Source organism: Siphateles boraxobius, unplaced genomic scaffold (assembly GCF_051911475.1).
Source record: "Siphateles boraxobius isolate OS27281-9 unplaced genomic scaffold, OSU_SipBor_1 118, whole genome shotgun sequence".
Lineage (NCBI taxonomy): Eukaryota > Metazoa > Chordata > Actinopteri > Cypriniformes > Leuciscidae > Siphateles > Siphateles boraxobius.
Genome location: NW_027508720.1, coordinates 2,561,821 through 2,581,613, shown reverse-complemented (window position 1 = coordinate 2,581,613; position 19,793 = coordinate 2,561,821).

Sequence of the window (19,793 nt, the reverse complement as noted above, 5' to 3'; positions counted from 1 at the left end):
TATTTTTTATTAGAAATTGTCAAATACAAATTGTCAAATGTATTTTATAATTTTTATTTTTAGACGGTCAAATGTGCATTTAGTTAGCGACCTCTACACGTGTTACGGAGTAAAATCTTTGCGTGGAAGGGGGAACTGCCACTCGGCCAGTCACAGATATATGCGCCTGCCACTCGACCAGTCACAGATATAATCGCCTGCCACTCGGCCAGTCACAGATATATGCGCCTGCCACTCGACTAGTCACAGATATATGCGCCTGCCACTCGACCAGTCACAGGTATATGCGCCTGCCACTCTACCAGTCACGGATATATGCGCCTGCCACTGCGTTATATGCGCCTGCCACTCGACCAGTCACGGATATATGCGCCTGCCACACAAACTTACACAATATGTAATATATGTTTTTAAACCAAATGCAGCGCATATCCCCTGAAGCCAGCGGAGCCAGAACGGTACGCACAATAGGTCAATATTCACCATTAACCAAACGCTTTTCGCCTGACTTACAAATACTCTACCCGCTTTTTTTAATCCTGAGCACCAGTCTCGTGAGGCTTGCGCCTGCCTCAAAATCTCTCACTGTTTTAATATACAAGACGAACCCACAGACAGTGCTATGCTGATCTTATTGACCTATTTCTCATCTGGTCTTATATTTTATTCGCTCTTTTTATCCGTATATGGGAGTGCGCTCGTGGCTCTATTAAGCCTCGCACCAGCCACACGATCCCTCACTGTTTTCATCTACCAGACACTCGGGATTAATACACGAAAACACACAGACAGTGCAATCCTGCTCTTATTTACCCATTTTCTAACCTTATCTTATATTTTATTCGCTCTTTTTATCCGTATATGGGAGTGCGCTCGTGGCTCTATTAAGCCTCGCACCAGCCACACGATCCCTCACTGTTTACACCTATCAGACACTCCTAATGATACAGGAGAGCACACAGACAGTGCAATACAGATCTTATTTACCTATTTCTCATCTGATCTTATATTTTTTTCGCTCTTTTTATTAGTATATGGGAGTGCGCTCGTGGCTCTATTAAGCGGTGCCAGCCACCAGCCGCAGTATCTCACTGCGGTCACGCAATCTGTGCACTAGAAAAGCGCGGTCACGCCATCTACGCTTAAAAATATATTACGCGTCTACACGAGGTTGCGTGGTAGGCTCAAGGTGTATGCGTTTGGTGTTGGCAGACTTTTAAAAAAATATTCATAATAAAATAAATAAAATCTAATTGTTTTCTGCAAAATCCACCAGATTATTGTTCTACATCTCACTGACTACCACTGTGGTGATTTTCATGTTGTTCTACTGTTTTATTATTTAATAATTAACTGCCAAAGTCCCATACTGTATACCTTGTTATACAGCAATATTTAATAAATTCATAACATTTTTAAATCAAGTTGTTTTCTGCAAATTCCACCAGATAATTGTTCTTCATCTCATTGACTACCACTGTGGTGATTTTCATGTTGTTCTACTGTTTTATTCTTTAATAATTGCCTGCCGAAATCAAGGCCAATACTGTTTGTATACATATACTGTGTATTGCAAAAGCAATAAAGAAAACAATTTTTGAAAACAACAACCAGCCAGAATTTATGTGAACCAAAACTTAACTTAATTTATTCTTTGGAAGGTATGGAAAAGGGGAATCAATGGACTCCATGACTAACACTGACTAATACAAGAACATGTATTTTGCAACATCCTCCAAAGTACCTATGAACATTTATGTAAGATCACACATAATTAGTGCAGATTTCACAGTTCCACTCTTCTGCGGTGGTGTCCAACACATTGTTTGGGACAGACACACAATTGGGGTGGTACCATTTAGTGCAGTTGCTGCACTGCACCATCACCTCTTTGTTGTGTGAGGTCCTGCAGATACAGTGAACCTCCACTTGAATTGTGGCCCTTTCAGGTTTTGCTTGGGTTTTTTTGTAACCAAATACTGGAGCCTTTTTGCTTTGGAATGCTCTGTATAGTGTGTGTCTCATGTTCCTTTCATGAAACTGGCACTCCTCTGTTTTGACACCATCGCCCAATACAGTTGCAAAAGCCAATGCAAAAAGTCCGCAATTGCTTGATGACCGCTGTATTTGTACGGCAGGCTTTCTAATGTTGAAATGGGGTGCTTGTGGACGAAGCAACCATGATAGTTTTTGTGTGGTCTGCTGGTTTATGATGGTGTTGAGGCTGTCATAAAGACAAAGCTCATTGGGTCCACAGAAAAGGTTACTTGCAGTTATCCAGTAGTTGTCATTTATATTCAATATTTGGACAAATGGTGTCTGTGGTGTCCCAACCACACCTCCTTGGTGGAGACTCTTGGTGGAGACCCACTGACTCTTTTCCATAATTCCTTGAGTCTTGTTGTCCTGAGTGAAATTCGGAAAGGACAATAAAAGGGCTATAGTGTCTTAACTAAGGGCTCAGAGTAAAGTAATAGGTTAAGACATTTAAACGTTAGATTGCATATATTCATCCAAATAATTTCACACCTGCCGTTTTTTCTTTGCAATCTTTGAAAATTTCTTTGAGAATAGATGGTATGGAGGTCCTTCCCCATGCCTGCCCAGGTCCCCTGAATATACAGTATAACATATTATTTGTACATCTTGTTTGGTCATTTTTTAGGGAAACATCTATGCATACTCTAGACTATATCTACACAGTACTTAAAACAACATTTGTAAAAAGCTGAAAGTTATCCTGATGGTGAGGGCGGAGGAAATATAATGAGACCACAACTGAGAAGATCCACACCCCTTGAATAATGAATTTGCATAACTATTTTATGTGAATGTGATTAGTAGATTTTGAAAATTGCCTTGGAGGGAAGCATTTGAAGGGCTGATGCCTGGCAATGGGGCCAAAAGTACTAAAGACACCTGACAAACCTACTACAGGGTCATGTCAAGTACAACTTTACTGCTAAATTATTGTAGTAACCAAAGATATGTTTAAGTTTTTCTCTGAGTGACTCTTTCAATAACAAAAGTGTAACTGACCCAGCATCATGCTTGTCCAAAGAGCTGCATGAGGCAAGAAGTAGGCAGCCAAAGTGGAGATGAATGTCTCACTGTAGTACACATTTGGATCCCCTTTTTTATCGAGGGGTGCAGTGCCTATGACCTCCATGAAATGTCTGTGAAAAGACGTCTGACTGAAGGTGTCCTAAAATATGAATTTTTACATGATGTCCACATGAGTGATTTTAATCAGGTTAACAGAAGAAATGATTTCAAGACATTTTCCATGTTTACTGTGTACCTCAAGGTCCTCAGGATCAATGCTGCCGTCATCAACAGCTGATTCTCCAATGGTGGTCAACATAGTCTGGATGTTGTTGAAGTGCTTCTCAACATTTTCAGAGCTGCATGGGCTTGAGAAGATGACAGTGCAACTGAGGAGCATTTCATCAAACTCAACAATGGAACTTGCTGTGGTCAAAAGTCCAAAAACATGCATGGCCAGCTTGTAGTTCTTGGGTGCACTGAGAGGGGAGGGGGGGGGGGGGGGGGGGGGGGTATATATAAAACCATATATATATATAAAGGTTTTAATTACTGCTTTTTACACAGGGATTTCGCATTTTTCATTATATAAACAGCGGTGGACAATAGGAAAACTGAAGTCTTCAGTGGTGCCTTTCCCTGTCAATATTTGATAATAACTTTGGAGCAAGGCATTGAGGTTAGTTTGGCAGAAGACAAGTGAGATTGCTTGCATGAGGACCATGGATCCATCACATATTATCATGAGTGGACTGATGTTTTTGTGTCCATATTGCTTGGCATGGTCTGTCTGGAAAAAAACTAAGAAAATACATTATAGATGAGGTGGTGTGATCACAGGTCACATACTTAGCTACTGGAAAAGGAGAGGAACCCTTATTTGGTAAACGTAAAAAGGACCTGTGCTGTGTTTACTTTTCTTCACAATGCTTCCTGTTGCATCAAGATATACTATGTCTTCTTTACATCTTTGGTGGAATATGTCAATGCTTTTCCTCGACCAAAGCATCACACCCTTAGGATGAAGGATCACTTTCTGGATAACCTCATCTGGCTCATCTCTTTTTTCTTCTACCATCATCTGGAGACTGAGTGTTTCATTTTTATGTTTCCTGTCCTTCATTCTTTGTCTCCAGGAAATGTATTTCAGAACACCTGGCGATGGTGCTTCATCTCGACAGCCAGACTCTACCACAGATTCTTTAAGGTTTTCCATTTTCTTAAGATAGAATAACCTTGGTAGTGTTGTTTGCAATTGCTGATTTATTTCCTTTTGGTCATCGGCCATTACCGGTCGCCTTTGCAGCTCTGTTTTACTGTGAACTACCATGTCACCATTGAACGACACATGTGCTTTAAGCGTGTTCTCACTGTGCACAATAACATCAACTTCTACTGGGCAGTCAGTGAACAGGCAATAGCCAGAGCATTTAAAAGCAGGCGTGTTTCTGGTTGATCCTTGTATTTTAACCCTGTGGCCTGTAAAAGCAAAACTGCAATGTGGATGGATTGTGCGAATGCCTGAAGAGATAATGTTAGTCCACTGCAACCCCTTGAAGTGATCCTAATTTTTTCCAGGCAGTTTGAGGAATAAAAAAAAGAAGGTGGTGCACGAACACTCTCTGTAAAGAATTCATCTTCTTTGTCAGGATTGACTTCATCGTCAGTATCACTCCAACTGTCACTGTCTTCCACCTTGGGATATTTGTTTTGGATCTACAAGAGAATAAACAGTAATAATAAAAAGTCATACAATATATAATTTAAAATCATTTCATTTGTGTTTCAACATTTGTGTTAGTTTTCTAGTAGTAAATGTGTATAAGTTTAAATGTAAATGTAAATCTCATCACTTACATCTTCCTCCAGCTGACCATTTTCCATTTCCTGTGAAGTGTCCACTGTTAAATCTTCATCCTCTTGTAGTAAATCCTTCTCCCTCTTATGTTCTTTGTCATCTTCCTTTTGAAATGTAGTCATCTCTTTTGTAACTTCTTCCTTCTTTGCGCCTTCAATCTCTGGTACATCTTCCTCTCCATCTTCCTCTTTTTGCGCTGTCTTCACCTCATTTGAGTCCTCTATCTTTACATCCACCAGCCCAAACTCTTTATTTTTTCAGATTCTTTCTTTCCCTCTTCTGCTTTTAAGTCTTCCTTATCTTGTATGATGTCTTTCTCTTTAATACGTTGTTTTTCATCTTTCTTTTGAAAATCACTCAATCTTCTTCCACTTGTGCAACTTCAATCTCTACACTGTAAAAAAAATACTGTTGTTTTTACGGAATAAAACCGGCAGCTGTGGTTACCAGAACTTTACCGTCAAAAATACAGTATCAGCGTTATTGGTTTTACAGACTTAACGTAAAATTTACAGTGATAAACCGTATTTCATAATCTGATTTAATGTTAATTTACCAACCCATTGAAGTATTAATATCTGTTTTGTACCATTGTAATACACTGACAACCAACAATCACCACAGCAGTGATGAGAGCCACGTGATAAATCAAAGCTTATCACAAGCAATCTTCCACAAGAAAGTTAATATTATTATATAGAAGCTGCACAGTGTCATTCGCACAAACATTAAACACCATCACGGTAACACACATCAAATTATAAAAATGCAATAAACATTAATTTAACAACATTAAATGTGACATAAAACCCTAATGTACATAACTGATTAGAAAAAAACTAAGAAAACTAAGAAGAAACATAGTTATTTCAATAAAAATACATAAAATGTGAAGTGTCACACAGGGAATTGTGGGAAGGTCAATTTACGGTTTTTCACTGTAAATTATACAATGAGTTGTTCTTTTTCACTTTCAAAAACTGTAAATTTAATGGTATTTTACAGTAAAATTACATTAAATGTACCGTTAGATCTATCACAGTTATTTACCGTATATAGTAAGGAAACTTTCTGTTAACCAATTAACAGTTTTGCACTGTAGCATTTTTACAGTCTTTTACCGTTAAAATCACGATCATTTTTTACAGTGTAGGGCATCTTCCTTTACATCTTTGTCCGTTTGTACATTTTTCACATTTTCATTTTTGTATGCCCTTTTAAGTTGATATCTATTTGGGGATGTATTTGATATTTGATACACCCAAATATTTGTTCTGCCCAGAATTTGTGGTCTTGCAGAAGACATACCGCCGTTTTTTGCTCAGATAATGACTCCTGAAGCTCTTGAATTTGTTTGAAAATATCTTCAAAAGATATGTATCGGTTTCTGGACTGTAAAAGCAAATTTCTTTGTTTTTTACACATACTGTCAATAACATAGCAGAAATAAAATTTTAAGCTTACAATTTAATATAGGCCTAATGCTAAAAATGCTAAATTACTTCCATTTAACTTAAAACATTATATTATAGTTCTTACCTTTCCAAATGTTTTGAAGACAATTCTGTATATAAAATTGAAATAAAACACACAATTAATGTTTTTCTTTACTTGAGAATTGTGTATTTTTTACATTTTAAAATATTATTATATAATGTGGTTGTGTTGGGGAGCTATTTGATATAGTGCTTGTTACATCTGGTTACAGTAGGCTATTCTGTACGTTCTCCCAGCAAACAAATTTAGGTTCTGGGAACGTTCTGGGAACGTTAGTTTTTGGTTCCCAGAACGTTCCTAGAACTTTCCCTTAACGTTAGGGGAACGTTCCCGGAACGTTTCCCTTACGTTATAAAAATGGAACCTAAAAATAACCTACATGGAACGTTCCTATAACGTTCTTGTTTGGTTCCCAAAAAAATAACCTCATGGGACCATTCGGGAACGTTCTGTGTTTGCTGGGCTCACACCAGTAGGCTCAGGAAGAGGTTCTGTGACCCTGCTGAACTCCATGCCACAACTCTAATTGCACCTATCCTATACAGCACAGCTTCAGTACTTTACTGGACATATTATTTGTATTAATACTATTTGTATTTTGCACAGACAACACCTGTTTAATATTGCTCTATATAATGTTGCTATACTGTGCAAAAATACATGTTTCATTACTTTACATAATGACAATAAAGTTGAATGCAATCAAATATGATGTGTAGTCATATTCTCAGGAAACGAATGATAACAATCAAATTAATTAACAAAGAAGCACTAAACATTATTCAAAACAACCACCGACAAATATATTTTAAATAAGCAAAAACGAACTCACCCATTTGTTCGTCCCTTTGTCATTGCTATCTTCTGATCAAGTCAGTTTCGCTCGGTAACATTTAGGCTACTATAGCTTTCCAAACTAGTAGTTTTAACAAAATGTAGATTTGAAAAGAAATTTTTTTTAAAAATAAAAATGTATTCGTACCTTAAAAGATAAAGTGAAAGATAAGGAGGAGCTGTCGATCAAATAACTTAACTTACACCGTTTGTCAAATTAGCTAAACTATAGGAGTTATGGGTTATAAAATATAAAACCTATTTAAAACCGTAAACTTTTCCCTCACCAGCAGATGGCGGAGTTCTGCGTCTAACACCTAGATCAATATCCAGAAACAACTCATTTTTAATTTTGATCATCATTAGTGTTTTTTTCCCCCACAAAAATGTAATATTTCATATACATTCTAATGGTGTAAGTTGCAGTAAGTTGGTAAAAAATAATAATTCAAATCCCCCAAAACACAGCATAAACATAAAGATAGATAGATGGGAAGTACAAAAAAAAATGTATTTAATTTATATATTAATAAATGTATTTAAGTTGACTTGAGAAAGCCAAGCTACTGAAATCCTATTTAAACGTATTATTATTATAAATGACGCTCTTATACTTAATTAAATGAATTTATCAAATATGCCTATATGTCTAGGTAAACAGAATTGGACTTTGGCAGTTAATTATTAAATAATAAAACAGTTGAACAACATGAAAATCACCACAGTGGTAGTCAGTGAGATGTAGAACAATAATCTGGTGGAGTTAGCAGAAAACAACTTGAATTTTTTTTAATGAATTTATGAAATTTTGCTGTATAACAAGGTATACAGTATAGGACTTAGGCAGGCAATTATTAAATAATAAAACAGTAGATCAACATGAAAATCACCACAGTGGTAGTCAGTGAGATGTAGAACAATAATCTGGTGGATTTTGCAGAAAACAATTAGTTTTTATTTATTTTATTATGAATATTTTTTTTAAAGTCTCAACACCAAGCGCATACACCTTGAGCCTACCACGCAACCTCGTAATATATTTTTAAGCGTAGATGGCGTGACCGCGCTTTTCTGAATTACAGATGGCGTGACCGCAGTGAGATACCTCACTGTTTTCATCTACCAGACACTCGGGAATGATACACGAAAACACACAGACAGTGCAATACAGATCTTATTTACCCATTTTCTCACTGTATCTTATATTTTATTTGCTCTTTTTATACATATATGGGAGTGCGCTCGTGGCTCTATTAAGCGGCGCCAGCCAGCAGCCACCAGATCTCTCACTGTTTTCATCTACCAGACACTCGGGATTGATACACGAAAACACACAGACAGTGCAATCCTGCTCTTATTTACCCATTTTCTAACCTTATCTTATATTTTATTTGCTCTTTTTGCCCGTGATGAAGCGTGTCTCGATCCTGGCTCTTCACCAGTCACCAGATCTCTCACTGTTTTCATCTACCAGACACTCGGATTGATACACGAAAACACACAGACAGTCCAATCCTACTCTTATTTACCTTGTCATCTTATCTAATATTTTATTTGCTCTTTTGCCCGTGATAAAGCGCGTCTCGATTGTGGCTCTTACGTCACCAGCCACAAGATCCCTCACTGTTTTCAGACACTCGGATTGATACACTCGACAAACAGTGCAATCCTGCTCGTATTTACCTATTTGACATATTATTTTTTATTAGCTCCTTTGTCCCGTAATATGGAGCGCATCTCGTAGCGCGCCAGCCACAAGATCTCTCACGTTACAGCGCCTGATACTCCGATTGACATATTCTGAAGGAAAATGTTTTTGACCACTCCATTAAGTTTTGTTTTGTATAAAGCATTTCCTTAAAGTGAATTTCGTTTTGTATAAATTGTATCTTAATTTGAATCAATGTTTGATCAACCAATTCCCTGGATTTTATAAGAAGCAAATATAGCAGACATAGGCCTATAACAATAAAATCATGGCATTTTTGCATTGCACGTTCCTCTCATGCATGATAAATAGGCCTATATCTAGTATCTAGAAAGGTAGAAATGTCTAGCCTAGTTTTAAACGAAACAATTCAAAACAAAAATAAATAGGCTACTCTCAGATTATGTAATCCGTATGAAATGAGCATTTCTCTCCGCGCGTTCACTACTGCGAAGATGGCGAGTCCAACTTCATCTTTGTAGCCAACACTGTCACAGAAAACACTTTATGGATGGGTGGAGGTGGTGGTTGTCACCCCGTGCCACCCACACGCTCACTAAATAACCTATCTTATTAATTACTCGATATCTGAAGCTAAGAAAATGTAGTTGAGTTACGAGTATTGGTTGCAGAAAATGTATATTAATTGAAATCAGCCACCCCACCCAAAAGTGTATACAGGTAGCCTAACTACTTAAAAAGGTACTTAAACAATATTTCATAAACCACAATGTGATGTTTAAATATTCAATTTACTCACTTGACTTTGGCATGTTCTGTGACTGACAGTTTGTTCTCCTGCAATATTCCTGGATGACAGGCAGCTGTAAAACAGTGAGAGATCTTGTGGCAGGTGCGACGCTAGAGGCTGACGCGACGAGCCACGAGACGCGCTCCATCACGGGCAAAAAGAGCTTATACAATTATTAGATATGATGACAAAAAGGTAAATAAGAGCAGGATTGCACTGTCTGTGTGTTTTCGTGTATCAATCCCGAGTGTCTGGTAGATGAAAACAGTGAGAGATCGTGTGCCTGGCGCCGCTTATTAGAGCCACGAGCGCACTCCCATATACGGATAAAAAGAGCGAATAAAATATAAGATAAGGTGAGAAATAGGTAAATAAGATCTGTATTGCACTGTCTGTGTGCTCTCCTGTATCATTAGGAGTGTCTGATAGCCTATCATAACGCAGTGGCAGGCGCATATATCTGTGACTGGTCGAGTGGCAGGCGCCTATAACGCAGTGGCAGGCGCATATATCCGTGACTGGTCGAGTGGCAGGCGCATATAACGCAGTGGCAGGCGCATATATCCGTGACTGGTCGAGTGGCAGGCGCATATAACGCAGTGGCAGGCGCATATATCCGTGATTGGTCGAGTGGCAGGCGCATATATCTGTGACTGGTCGAGTGGCAGGCGCATATAACGCAGTGGCAGGCGCATATATCGTGACTGGTCGAGTGGCAGGCGCATATAACGCAGTGGCAGGCGCATATATCCGTGATTGGTCGAGTGGCAGGCGCATATATCTGTGACTGGTCGAGTGGCAGGCGCATATAACGCAGTGGCAGGCGCATATATCCGTGACTGGTCGAGTGGCAGGCGCATATAACGTAGTGGCAGGCGCATATATCCTTGACTGGTCGAGTGGCAGGCGCATATAATGCAGTGGCAGGCGCATATAACGCAGTGATTGGTCGAGTGGCAGGCGCATATATCTGTGACTGGTCGAGTGGCAGGCGCATATAACGCAGTGGCAGGCGCATATATCCGTGATTGGTCGAGTGGCAGGCGCATATATCTGTGACTGGTCGAGTGGCAGGCGCATATAACGCAGTGGCAGGCGCATATATCGTGACTGGTCGAGTGGCAGGCGCATATAACGCAGTGGCAGGCGCATATATCCGTGATTGGTCGAGTGGCAGGCGCATATATCTGTGACTGGTCGAGTGGCAGGCGCATATAACGCAGTGGCAGGCGCATATATCGTGACTGGTCGAGTGGCAGGCGCATATAACGCAGTGGCAGGCGCATATATCCATGACTGGTCGAGTAACAGGCGCATATAACGCAGTGGCAGGCACATATATCCGTGACTGGTCGAGTGGCAGGTGCATATAACGCAGTGGCAGGCGCATATATCCGTGACTGGTCGAGTGGCAGGCGCATATACCTGTGACTGGTCGAGTGGCAGGCGCATATAACACAGTGGCAGGCGCATATATCGTGACTGGTCGAGTGGCAGGCGCATATAACGCAGTGGCAGGCGCATATATCCGTGACTGGTCGAGTGGCAGGCGCATATAACGCAGTGGCAGGCGCATATATCCGTGATTGGTCGAGTGGCAGCTCCCCCTGCCACGCAAACATTTTACCCCCTCTCGGGTATTTTCCGTTGACGCGAGAGGCCGTGTCAAGGCAGCAACTGCATCTGATAGTTAAGTTAACGTTAGTGCTTCACAAATGATTTTAATTTCTCCTCATAGACTTTGGTATTTTTGTCCCTCACTTTCTAGAGAGAACTTGTTTTTAACGAGTTTTGTTTTTCTTTGTTTGATCTGTTGCAAATGGCATGATGTCTGATAAAACGCTCCAGTTCGTTAACGAGTTTGACGTTAACGAACTGCAGTTCAGTAAACCACAGAATATATTGATGTTTTGTTAAATGCCCTTTAATAATAACATGATTTATCAAGGTAACGGTAAAAATTTAATTGAATTCGACAATCTAGTACTTTTCCATCTCAAATGTTAATTGGACTATTTTAACACAGTTTGCGCATTTCGTGTAAGTAATCGACACACATTGTGTAATAATAACACATTGGTGTGTAGAAAATTAACATGAATAACACATTGTTGAGTTAAAAGTAACACAAAATGTGTTGTCCTCAACACAAGTTGTGTTGTTTTCAACATCCTTTTAAGAGTGCATTGTAATAGGAGACAAACAGATTCGGAACCGCGTACTAGAACACTACTTTTAATATTTTTTACCATAATATATGGCAGAAATAGTAAAAGTATGAAGTACCAAATTCAGGAAGACTCTTCATTGGAAAATGGACGACTGGTTTTCGGAGATCAAAAAATTGCTTTAGGTTTATCTCGGAAGTTAATTATGCTAGCTTGATGTTTTCCTAAATAATAGATATTGTTCATTCTTACACTGCTTGTTAACTACTCTTTTACATTATGTCAGTATATGTAACATTATATATAACAGATTGGTGTTTTTGTTTACCCTTCTGCAGCTCCAAATGGAGGACACTCCGAAAACACTAGTGGCTGAAACTTGATGAAAAGGAGATATGCAAAAAATTGCAGCATCTCAAGAGTGGAGCAGAAATAATTGATGCTTCCAAATGTCTCCTCCCCTGTGCTGCAGAGTACCACCGGATTTAAAAATTTAACGCTGATTTTAATGAATTTATTGACACCGACCTAACTGAGAAAGTGGAAGCCTTGGACAAGTTTCAAGTTTTGTTTAAGTCGATTAAGAGAAGTGGATCACATGCATTGGTATGTAATTTCCCTTTTCAGTAACATAACTTATAATAAGTGACCTGTGTGTCATGCATACAGATTCCAGTATTATTGTACTTTTCTTAAGCATTAAATATTAATATTGCTTTTCAATTTTGAGCATGGTAAGAAACCGTTCAAGTGGCATCTCCATTCAAACATGGTATGGGATGATGATTACAAATGATAATGTAAAGTAGTTCAGTATTTAGCTACACTTTCTTTTTTCATTTGCATGGTACATAATGGTAGCAATTGAAAACTCATATTAACATGTCAATAGTAAACACACTTTACTAGTTTGGGATTGTTAAACTTAGTATATATTATGATCATCCACCATATAATGCTTCAGCATTTTCCTACAGTATTACACATCAAACTTTTGTGTCATGTACATTGTAATCCAGATTTCATATAAACACAATTAAAACGACATAATAATAAAAAATCACCATGCCATCTGGCCCATTGACACTGTTTTTTGCAAGGAGCACTATTCAGACAAGAAACAGACAACTTTATAAATTCAACTTATCCTTTGATAAAAGATTACTTTAACCTTTTTGTGCATAAAATGAAACTGCATCTACTCTTATGTTATTTCACATCTTTATTATTGTACTTCTTGTTACATTTGTTGTCCTTTGAGGATGAAAATTTGGATGTAGAAGCAGCCAGTCCAAGTCATCAACAGAATGTATGTTCATGGAGGACTTGCCTATACATAATTACAAGTAATATACTTGAACATATTTTAACTGCCTTTTTTTTTTTTTGAAGGTTGCACCAAAGAACACACATGAAGCTGGTCCAAGTAGTCAACAGAAGGTTTGTATATATAACTGAGTGCTGAAATAACAGCACTCTTTTCAATATTTGTATCACTCTGTTTGAATTTGTTTGCCCAATCCACAGAAACCAACAGTCTGTTCACTTGTACTGTACATTTTGCCAGTAGATGTTGACTGTCTTTATTAATGAGTGAATCATTCATCAGTTCATTCAAAACTGCTGATTCATTCAGGAGCAATATAAGTGAGTGACTTTGAGTAACTGAATCACTAACTCATCTAATAAGAACTACTTTGTGCTTTTTTTATATTTTCAGCATCAACGTAATATAATTGATGTAGACACAATGCGAGCACTAATTGAAAGCAAAGGTCTGAGTATATTTAAGGATTATGAAGCTTCAGGAATGCTTTCAGAGACATCAAGAAAGCTCCTTGTGAAGATAGGAGTCAGTGCGTTGGTGGAACAAAGTGGATTGTAAGTTTACAGTTGAGAAATTAACTAAAACCACTGTGAATGCGATAACATATAAAGATGTTGAATACTTTGAAAACACACTGATCACTTTTAATAATTTGAACATAAAACAAACAGCTGATCAGCAGCAGAGAATACTGACTGAATTTGGTTCCTGTATTTTATTTTAATGTATTATGTATGAGTTGAATTGGGTAAATCTCCATGTTATGTCTTTATTTTGTTTATAGTTACCCTTGTAATGAAGAGAAACGGATGTTGGCAGAAAGTGTGGTAACACTGTTTCCTTCTCTGAAGATCAAGATGGGAGAAGAGAATGAAGGATTTGTAAGTTGCACTTATTAAAACACACAAATCCCACTTTAAATAAATGCAAATAGAAATAGTAAGTGTGGTATGTTAATTAGTTAACAGATTACAAATCAATTTAGTGACTGTAATTAGTTTTAATTTTATTTTTTAAATTACCAATATTACTGTTACAATAACACCAAAAGTACATCCACTCTGCTGACTCATGACGAAATCTGGTGGGGAAATCTGGTACCCACCGTCCCCACCGAAATCGACGCCTATGTGCGTTAAGCATATATTAAATTAATAAATATCGAAATTAATAAATCGTCTGTTCTACTCATTTCAACTGACTTGAGCAACTTACTCAGTTACTTTTTGGAACAAGCAGTGAGTAACTATAACTAATTACTTTTGTAAGTAACGTTCCCAACACTGCTCCTCACACATCATGGGTTCTTGTAAAAGTTAAAATTGTTATCCTCCCCCTTTCATCCACGAACATTTCTATGACCCAGTTTCCCACAGTGGATTTATTGAGATGAGACTTCGGAATCTACGGAGGAAACTTCATGATGATCAACGTAGCTACCAGCGCAAACGTAGTCGAATCAGTGATCAGTGATGTTTATCACTTTGGAAATAACTGCTGAAGGGGAGGAGGAGTCCTCTCGGGAGTGGATGACTGTGATCAAAAGGATGAAACCATCTCCAGAAAACCTTAATACCATCAAATCTGGCATGGAGAAAACATACAGTAATCGCAGGTTATGGGTCGCAAACAAGTCCCCAACCGTGAAAGATTTTTGAACAAAATCCTCGATTTGTAGACATGCCATACTTGGTAAGGACTTGTGTTTTGTATGGCTTTTCCTTATAGCTAGGTATGAATAGACTTGTCAGCAAAGGGACATGGCTGGTAGATATTAAGTCCACATGAATTTAAAAAGTTTTTTTTTTACTTTGTTAGCGCACAATAGTTTCCAGGATGGAACATCATTAACAAAAGTTGAAGAATATAAATATCTTGGTCTCTGGCTTGATTCTCAGCTCTCCTTTAAACCTCATATTGATTCAATTTGCAAGAAAGTATACGGGCAATTGAAATCACTTTATCGCTCTGCTGATTGCTTTTCACAACAGGTTCGCAAAAGAATTATTACTCATCTAATATTTCCAATACTTGATTATGCTGATGCCATTTATGGGAACACCTCAGATTTAAATCTTCGTCCTATTTCTGTATTATATAATAGTCTTTGTAGATTTGTGCTTCGATGTCCCTACAGAACTCACCACTGTCAATTGTACGAGTCTTTGAACTGGCTGGCACCCAAGTCAAGGAGGCAATTTCATTGGTCATTACTTATTTTTAAATGCATTCATTTTAATTTCCCTTCATATCTGAAATATTACCTAATTCCTTTTAACACTCAGTACAATTTAAGGCACACGGATCAGTTATTTTTTCATATACCCAGAATTAATAAAGAATTAGGACGTCGTGCATTTAAATTTAAAGCTCCATCAGATTGGAACAATCTTCCTTGTTCGCTCAGATCTATAACCTCTTTTTATGTTTTCAAATCATCTCTTTTTACTTATCTTCAAACAATATGTTCTTGTTTTTGATTCCTTTTTTTTTTTTTTTCTATTCAGATATCTGTATGGGTTTATGGATGTTTGTAAGCATATCCATATCTTGTTTGTGTATTTTCATTTTTCGCAGATGGTTTATTGACCTGTTTTTGATGATGGTATTGGACAAATGGGATGGGAGTAAGTTTAAGAGAGCATTGTTTGAGTGTGTGTGTTTATGAATGAGAATGTCAATGTATCTAAATGTTTGTAATAGTCCTGTGTTGTATTTACTTTATTTATGATTTTCGACTATGATCTTGTTTGTTGTAAAGAAGGGACCCCCTCGAAAATGAGATGGTTCATCTCAAGGGGCTATCCTTGAAAATAAATAAATAAATAAATAAACAATACTAGTCTTATGGTGAAAAATTAATCTATGCAATTCTTATATATATATATATATATATATATATATATATATATATATATATATATATATAAATGTTTGTCTTTGTAATCTTTAGTCATAATCTGGAATTTTGCTTTCCTTCTGAAATGCTGTTCCTTCTCTTACATTATCCTTTAAAAATATTTTAATCACTCCCCTCCAACATCAGTCTGCTGCAAGCTAGAGATTAAGGTGCACTAAAATCAAGCACCACCACTTATTTTTCTTCATTCACTTTAATTAAAATCATAATACTGCTGTGTGTGTGTGTGTGTGTATGTATATATATATATATATATATATATATATATATATATATATATATATATATATATATACATATTTTTGTTCTACTGTTCATAACCTGGAATGGCCCACAATGCCTCTCTGAAGTTAAGATTGCATAAAGTTGACTTGAAAAGACAAAATATTTTGTGAACATACTGAGGAAAAACAGTAGTTTTGTAATTGTGTATTCTATCTGTGTTGTAGCTTGACACCTGAGTTTGGAAATTTTTTTCCTGTGAAGGCTGACCTCTTTCTTCGAACATGGGAAGGAAATATTGTTCCAAAATTGCAAAAGATGTCCACAGTGAAAGATCCTCTGGTCATGCCAACTGATAATGAGAGTGAAGGTAGGCTACTTTGCTCGTTCTGTCAAAAAAAAAATTTCTTTCAGTGGACACCATTAGTTTTAGTAGTTTAAATAGTTTAAAGTCAGACATTATACCAGCCATGAAAAAATGTCATTATATTTGGTGTTTTTCTATCATACTACAGATTCATGTTACAGAGCTCTTCAAATTCTTCTTACATTGCTCCCCCCTACTGCGTCAGGAAGGAGCAAAGGGTGGGCCAAATGCAGTACAAAGTCAGCCCTTGCTAATCTCTTGGACATTAAGCCGGTAAGCAACTTCATTGTCCTTTTATGTTAGCTTTATTTTTGTTTGTCAGTTTTCTGTACAAGCACGTTGTGATGTTATTAAATTTTATGACTCTGATTTGCATAAAACTGTACTGTTTTAATTTTGTTTTGTTGTTTAGGTATGCATGATATTAGATTTTTGCAGATATTTTTAAACTCATTTTGGCCAAGTGTCTTAAGGTTATTTGTGTATTTTCATTTTATTTATTACCGAATGGGCAATAGGACCCAGGGGAGGCTGTTTTTGCTGCTCACGGTAGTGACTGTTTACTCTATCATGCTGGATGTTTCATTCTGCATTCTCAAATTAAATGCAGTGATCCAAAACTATGGAGGTAAATCAGTATCTTAACTCAAGAGGTTGAACATCTGAATGTCAGAACTTTTTAACATTCGTATTTGTAAGTTTAAATTTAAACTCGCAGTTCTGATGCGAAAAGCTGAATCTTTCAATTTGCACACACAGACAATGATTGGAAGTTGTAGATTAATAGTCAAAAATATGTAAAATGACATTCACACAAAGAAAATGATCTTTTTTTGAAATTACTTTTGCACTTTACTTCAGTTTCTCTTTACAATGTCAAGTCGGCACTTACAACCTCTCAGATCGGGCAGTACAAGTTTAAATCCTAGCGCTCTGACTTTTGCTACTCCTTTTGCGGTATTCCTGTTGCAAAAAATGGATTTTATAAAATGTACTTTTATTTTTACAGGCGGGATCTCCAGCCTCCTGGATAATTCCCAGACAATGGTGGAAAGCCATCAACCCCACATTGTCTGCTTGGGAGCCCCAAGTTCTACAGCCTAATACATCATTGTGGCCGAGAATGACAAAGTCTCCATTCCACTTGAGGATAACAGTCTGACGTGTGCCATCGACAAGCTGTTTAAAATGTATTGGGTTTGCAATGTAGAATATCCTGTCCACCTCACATCTGTCTTCAATTTCTTTGAAAATGTGTATGACATTCCTTTCTCTGGTGGGAAGAGATCTAAAGTTGTGGAGCTTATTTCAAAGCTTCAAGCACTTTCCTAAATTGTACCGCCATGTACATATGTCCGACGTGCAAAAAATCAACTTCAAAATACATCCGGAAACTTTTAAGTCATCTTAGGCATGTCCATGCACTTTCTGATGGACGGGATTATACAATTGTTTGTAGTCAAAACAACTGTCAACGAACATACCATAACTTCAATTCGTATGCTAAACATCTAAATAGAGACCATGCTCAAGCTGCAAACCCAGTACATTTAGAACAAGACTCTGACACTAGCATGAGTGAGAACTTCTCAGCTGCATCTTGCTCTGCTGCTGATATTCTAGAGACTAATTTTGATGGCTCCAGTAATTGCAGCACTTCTGACTACCAAAGCTGTGCAGAAGGATTTGTTGCAAAAATGTACTCCTCTTCAAATTGTACCCTGACCGATGTGCAAAGAAGCATCACATGCACAAAAGAGCTACTCTGTGAAACCCTGGACTGTTAGCAAGAGAGAACCACAACTCTGCTTAATCGTTACTCTATACCCAATGATGAACTGCAGACTATGATGAAAGATTTTGAGAGAGGACGAAATATGTTTGAGGAAGTTGATACCCCCTACAAAATGACCAAGTATTTTGCTGAAAACCACTCTTTTATCAAGCCAACAGAAATCTTCCTTGGAAACAGAGGTGACACTGCAAGAAAGCAAGGTAAATGAACTCAAGTGTTAATAGCAGATACATGTCAATACATATCTATTATTGATACCCTGAAGTTTCTTTTTGACAATGAACAAATGCAAAAGTTCTTTGTGGATTCAACCGAAAGTGATGGTAAATTGCATGACTACTGTGATGGCTCACATTTTAAAAATCACAAATTGTACAGTAGATTTCCTCAAGCTTTACAAATTCAACTTTATTTTGATGATTTTGAAACAACAAATCCTTTAGGCTCTAAAACCAAAGTTCACAAAATGGGAGCAGTTTATTTTTTTTTTGTTGAGGAATTTACCTGCTAGATTTAACTCGTCTCTTGAAAACATCCACCTATGTTTGCTATTTAATTCCATTGACAAAGAAGTTTATGGTTTCAACAAAATATTTGAGCCATTGTTGGATGATGTTAAATTACTTGAAACCCATAGGCTAGAAGTTCAGATAAATGGCCAAAGTTCAGTGTTATTTGGCACAATATGCTTATTTACTGCTGATAATCTGGCCGGCCATTCACTTGGAGGATATTTGGAGAGTTTTGCAGCCAACAAATCCTGTCATTTCTGTCTGATTGACAAACATGAGATGCAGGGTATATTTGATGACGATTGTTTGGAGTTGCGCAATGAAGTTAATTACAATGAGCATGTCATGCTCAAAAATCCTAGTTTAACAGGCATAAAAGCAGACTTGCCTAAACTCTCTAGAGTACTTTCATATCACCGATAATGTCTGCGTTGACATTATGCATGACATTTTAGAGGGTGTGGCTCCACTCGAGATCAAACTAATGTTACAACATTTCATCTATGAGCAAAAACTTTTCACTTTAGATCAGTTGAATGACCGAATGATTAGCTCTGACTATGGTGTGACAAATGCGAAAAACAAGCCTAGTGCCATTCATAATTTAAGAACATCAGTGAACCCCATTAAGCAAAATGCCAGTCAAATGTGGTGTCTCATCCTTTTTTTTGCCTTTCCTGATTGGAAATTTTATAAGTGAAGGTGATAGTCACTGAAAATTGTTCCTTCTCCTTAAAGAAATTTGTAGTATAATTTTTGCACCAGTTGTAACCAAAGGATTAGCTGTAT